Source organism: Chiloscyllium plagiosum, unplaced genomic scaffold (genome assembly GCF_037043375.1).
Source record: "Chiloscyllium plagiosum isolate Xiang-an unplaced genomic scaffold, Cpla_swu_hap1 HiC_scaffold_19, whole genome shotgun sequence".
Lineage (NCBI taxonomy): Eukaryota > Metazoa > Chordata > Chondrichthyes > Orectolobiformes > Hemiscylliidae > Chiloscyllium > Chiloscyllium plagiosum.
This window is the reverse complement of record NW_028270157.1, coordinates 28729837-28735836: the sequence shown is the minus strand read 5'-3', so window position 1 is coordinate 28735836 and position 6000 is coordinate 28729837. Positions and strand designations below refer to the sequence as shown.

Genomic DNA, 6000 nt, shown 5'->3' with positions numbered 1-6000 from the left:
CTGCTCCTCGGATGCTGCCTGAACTGCTGTGCTTTTCCAGCACCACTCAAATCCAGAATCTGGTTTCCAGCATCTCCAGGCGACTCTCTGTGTGGAGTTTGCACATTCTCCCCGTGTCTGCGTGGGTTTCCACTGGGTGCTCCGGTTTCCTCCCACAATCCAAAATGTGCAGTTTAGGTGAATTGGCCTGACTAAATTGCCCGTAGTGTTAGGTGAAGGGGTAAATGTAGGGGAATGGGTCTGAGTGGATTGCGCTTCAGCGGGTTGGTGTGGACTTGTTGGGCCGAAGGGCCTGTTTTCACACTGTAAGAAACCTAATCTAATCTAGTGCATCCTCAGAGAGGGTTTTCCTCAGTCTCTGCTGAGGCTGTGCATCTCAGAGGACTTGTTATGTGAATGCAGATTTCGCTGTTATGCAGGATTATTCACAGTGCATGCAGAATGTGTTATCTGTACTGAAGTTTGTATAAGTATGAAATTTCTCATATTTAAAATAATTAATTTTTGCAGAAAACATCTTTTGGCACAATTACATTAAACACCATAAAATTGAGTGAGCCAACAATTACACACTCAGCTGCTAGACCCCAAATTGATGTTGATCCTGTTGTTCAGAGCTGGGTCTCTTGTCCAAAAGTGGCTATTTGAACTCTGCATTTTTCATGCTATAAACAGAAGTGCTGCAATTAAAATCTCTATCACTGCATCCTGATTGAACACATCAAAGTAATCAAAAATGGAAAACAGCTTCTAATGGTTTTACCCAAACCCTCTTGAGCTTGTGTATCCTCAGAGTTTTTCTCAGACCTTGCTGAGCTAGTGCATCCTCAGACAGGGTTTTCCTCAGTCATAGTCATAAAGATGTACAGCATGGAAACGGACCCTTCAGTCCAACTCATCCATGCCGACTAGATATCCCAACCAAATCTAGTCCCACGTGCCAGGACCCAGCCCACAACCCTCTAAACCCTTCCTATTTATATACCCATCCAGATACCTTTTAAATGTTGCAATTGTACTAGCCTCCACCACTTCCTCTGGCAGCTCATCCCATACACGTACCACCACCTGCGTGAAAACGTTGCCCTGTAGGTCTCTTTTATATGTTTCCCGTCTCACCCTAAACCTATGCCCTCTAGTTCTGAACTTCCCCATCCCAGGGAAAAGACTTTGTCTATTTACCCTATCCATGCTCCTCATAATTTTATAAACCTCTATAAGGTTACCCTCAGCCTCCATGCTCCAGGGTAAACAGCCCCAGCCTATTCAGCCTCTCCCTATAGCTCAAATTCTTCAACCTAGCAACATCCTTGTAAATCTTTTCTGAACCCTTTCAATTACACACAATATTTCACCAATGGCCTAACCAATGTCCTGTACAGCCGCAACATGATCTCCCAAATCCTGTACTCAATACTCCGACCAATAAAGGAAAGCATACCAAATGCCTTCTTCACTATCCTTTCTACCGGCGACTCCACTTTCAAGAACCTGCTCTCCAAGGTCTCTTTGTTCTGCAACACTCCCTAGGACCTTGCCATTAAGTGTATAAGTCCTGCTAAGACTTGCTTTCCCAAAGTGCAGCACCTCTCATTTATCTAAATTAAACTCCATTTGCCACTCCTCAGCCCATTGCCCACCTGATAAAGATCCTGTTGTAATTTGAGGTAACCTTCTTCGCTGTCCACAACACCTCCAATTTTGGTGTCAACTGCAAATTTAGTAACTACCTCTCCTTGCTGAGCTAGTGCATCCTCAGAGAGGGGTTCCTCAGTCCCTATTGTTAGAAATGGGGTAAAAGTATTGTTTTTGCAGATGTAGAAAAAGCATACAGAAAAGTGGTACAGCAAGAGAACTACTAGCTCTGCAGGTATCTAGGGAAGAGTATCTCTACTTTTCAGTGCATAATTATGGATAATTAAGTACTAACTTTAATGTAGATTTATTAAAGAAAATAATTCCTTTTACCATAATATTTAAAACAACAGTTTCAGCAAAAAGCTAAGATTACTGAAACATATAAGCAAAGCACGAAAAAGATACATTGTTAAGATGTATGTACAAGAATGGAATGTACCTAGGGATAATGAAAGAAGTTACAAAGGGGAACATTGAGATAAGAGTTTAGCCTTTTGACAGCACGTGCAAGGGGGAAATTGCCAACTTGGAAAGAAAGGGGCAATGGGTGTGGAGCATAGATAGGTAGAGGCGAAATAGTAAGAGAGATTGGGTAATTAGGAGTCTGGAGAGATGACCTCACTCAGTTCAAAGGGTATAACTATACACTAACCTAAGTTCTAATTTGCTTTTATTTGCTTATGCAATTGAAGCCCTTACTTGCAAGTTCGTAATAAATTGTCTTGTTTCCAGCTTTGGTGGTCTCCTCTAAATTTTATTGAATTTTGTTTCTAACACTACTGAGGTTGTTCATCTCAGAAAAGGTTTTCTTCAGTCCTATCTGAACTGGTGCATCCTCAGAGAGGGTTTTACTCAGTCCGTGCTGAGCTAGTACATCCTCAGGGAAGGTTTTTTTCCCCATTTCCTGTTGAGCTCGTGCATCTTCAGAGGGTTTTATCCAGTCCCTGCTGAGCTCGCGCATCCTTAGAGAAGGTTCTTCCCTGACCCCATTGGGTCCGTGCATTCTCAGGAAGAGCTTTCTGCCATCGCTCCAAGGCACGTGCAACCTCAGAGACGGTTGGAGATGGGCCACGGTAGCAGCGCGAGCAAGAAGGACTCGCGCTCTCGTCTCTCCGGCCTCGGGCGTCACGTGCACGAGCACTGGGCCTGGTGCGCATGCGCACAAGCCTCCCTCCTAATCCGGCCGTGATCCGGGAGGCCGAACAGTGATGAGGTGACGGGAGTCGGCGGAGTGTCCGAGTGAGTAAAATGTCGGCTTCTTGTGTGACAGGGTCACCCGTGAACGAAACGCCTAGTCGGAAAGGGAAGGGTGGGGGGAATCGGGATGTCATCTTGACGGCAAGGAGCTACCGAGCTTTAGGAGTTGGGAGAGTCTTTGTCGGAAAGTTTCTCTGGAGTGGGATGCCAGCTGACAGCTGCGGTTACCAGGGTGGAGGGCTCCTTCACCCGTCCCCAGCTCTATCCTGTTTGACAGCTTAGACTTTACCATTCGCTCGTTACCTGATATTCCGCTACTTTTGCTGTAATTTGATCTTAATCTCCTGTCCGCACCCATCCCGGATCAGCTCAAATTTGTTTATTTGGACTGATGGAGACTTCCCAAAAGAAAACATCATGTCATGTTGCGTGGTTGCTATTCAACAAAACTTCTGTGGTCTCTACAATATGCGAATGTTACTGACGACTGAGCATTTGCAGGTTTTAATTTCGTAGCTGTCCCCATTGAATTTCATGGTTTAATATTGCTTCGTCATTTGTCAAGCCGAACTAAGATGATCCATATTTGGCTGGATGGGAATAAAGCTTAAGTTTGGATATTAACCATAAGGACAAATTGGTTTTCTATTTATTCGTTTATGGGATGCTGGCATCCCTGGCAAAACAGCGCTTATTCCCCTTTCCGAATAGCCCTTATTGGTAAAGTGGTGTTGGCTGCCTTTTGAAATGCTACAGTCCTTGTATGCGCCTGGTGCCACGTTTGTCAACGGTGATGCCCTGTTGTACTTTCCTAACAGTATTGATTTCAGTAGTGGTTAAAGCAACTTGATATGCTATTTGATAATGGTATTGTTTTTTTTTTGTTTTCGCCTTCCGTTATTTTATGTTTATTAACGTTAATTTTTAATCCCAATGTTTTGCCATCTGTTCTTACAGCAGGAATACCGGTTTCAATCCTTTTGTCAAATGACTTTCCAGGCTGATGCCCCATTCTGTTCCAAGTGTTCACTACCTGGCATAAAATCCCCAATGGCTGAAGCAGAAAAAAAATCGTAGTTTGCTTGTGCATTTTAGAATTTTTTTCCCCCGATCCTCCTCTAATACTCCACAGACTGCCATTCCACTTGTTCTACAAACCTAGACATTCCAAACATGTATCAACTTAAGGCAGAATCTATTATGCATTGCACTTTTGATTGATAAATTGACCTGATCTTTCTGTGATAGCACCTAATTGTTATTGGATTCACATTGATTCAGTAACTTCAAACAGATAATAGCAACCTGTTATGAAACACCACATAATCTTATTTTCAATAGGTAATTTAAAACAGGTCCACTTACTGTATGTTTCTTGCTTTGTACCTTGTAGCATTGAAAACTTCACTCTCGAAGGAGGAAATAAATCTTACTTTCCATATTGTTTAAAATTCTATTTGGTGCAGTATTGAACCACCGAGTCGAGAGTGTGGTGCTGGAAAAGCACAGCAGATTAGGCAGCATCTGAGGAGCAGAAGAATCGACTTTTTGGGCATAAGCCCTTCATCAGGAATCTCTGACTTGCTGCACTTTTCTAACACCACAGTCTCAACTCTGATCTCCAGCATCTGCAGTCCTCACTTTCTCCTGAACCACCAGTTCCAAGTTTGATCCGAGATCATACTCAGTCAAATAACCTCAACAGGGCAACAGTTGGATTAGTAGAACTACCTTCAGACTTCTCAGATAGGAAAGGGAGAAAGAAAACCGACCAAAACATTTTGCTGTTGGTAGCTGCCATGTGACGTCGACTGGAAAGTGCTTGTATATGAGTGGATGTGGTGCCCTCAACTGTCAAAAGCTTTGCTTGCATTCATTAAAGCATAAGCAAAATATTACAGATGCCCAAAATCTGAAATTAAAACAGAAAATGTTAACATGCATTACCAAGATTTACATGTATTGAGCGACCTTTTGGTAGAGAATCAAGATAGTGTCAGACATTTTTGAACTCTACGTCAGTTTTGTTTTGAGAGGAGTAGAAAATTTTGGATGTAGTGAGAAGAATTGTAATCCAAAGATGGCAAATAATTATTGTATTTTTAAGTAAAACGTAATTGTTTTGTTCAGAGAACATGTAAATACATTCCTCAAATTCATAACTACAGTATACTTCAATTGGAAATTATATGCAGTTTACAGAATCAAATTGCTGGAAAATCTCAGCAGGCCTGACAGCACCTGTGGAGAGAAATCAGAGTTAATGTTTTGAGTCCAGTGACCCTTCTTCAGAACAGTTCTAATAAAGGGTCACTGGACCCAATACGTTAATTCTGATTTCTCTCCACAGATGCTGCCAGACCTGCTGAGATTTTCCAGTAATTTCTATTTTTGTTTCTAATCTCCAGCATCTGCAATTCTTTTGGTTTTTTTATATGTAGTTTACCGCTCTTTATTGTGATATGTAAAATACTGGTGTAATGATTAGTCTAAAAGTTGTCTTTTTCTTTCTGCAGTATTGACCTACATTCAGCCATGAAGCTGAATGAACACCTTTTTGTTTCTAAAAGTAATGTGGAACTGACAAAGGTTTCTTACACATTAAATGAAATGAACTTCGGCAAACCTGGGGCTGTTTCAAGTGAATAATGAACTGGTGCATGATTTTTTAAAAAAAGTGGTCTGACTTATATGGCACAAGTGAAAACACTTCTCAGGAAGTCCACAAGAATATGGTGTGGAACAATTTTAATATGCCAGAAATATATTACAAGTGTTACTTGAGGTTTGACTTGTTATGGGACAAACATATTATGAGATTGCGATAGGAGCATTAATGCTTGTTGTAACTAATATCTGTAACTTTTTAACCAGTTTTAGAAATCCAAAATAGGCAAACTTTCTGTCTTTGCTTAGTTGGGTCTAATTGAAATTTATTTTCCCCTTTGCTAGTTTTGGTCTGGCTTGAATAGTGTAGGTGAGGATAACTTTTGAAAAAATTAAGAATCAGAATAATATTGTATTATTTTAATATTGTATTAAAATGTGATAATAAGTATACAATAATATGTTATATACTTATTATCACATTTTAATACAATATTAAACGTACTCTATGGTCATAGGTCACTAATATTTTAGTACAGATGTTAATGGGATTTCTGA

At 40.9% G+C, this 6000-nt stretch overlaps 1 protein-coding gene across 10 annotated transcripts in view; it reads left to right on the top strand.

The window, feature by feature from the left end:
- Positions 1-2731: 2731 nt before the first annotated feature.
- LOC122559715 (uncharacterized protein C3orf18 homolog) overlaps positions 2732-6000 on the top strand; it is a 93937-nt gene continuing 90668 nt past the window's right edge. For 4 of the 10 annotated variants that reach the window (XM_087997167.1, XM_087997163.1, XM_087997165.1 and 1 more), the window contains exon 1: positions 2811-2877. The gene's annotated coding sequence lies outside the window, so the exon portion shown is untranslated. Of the gene's footprint in view, positions 2878-6000 lie in introns of all 10 variants that reach the window. The other 6 variants (XM_087997171.1, XM_087997172.1, XR_006314514.2 and 3 more) reach the window with 4 other exon arrangements.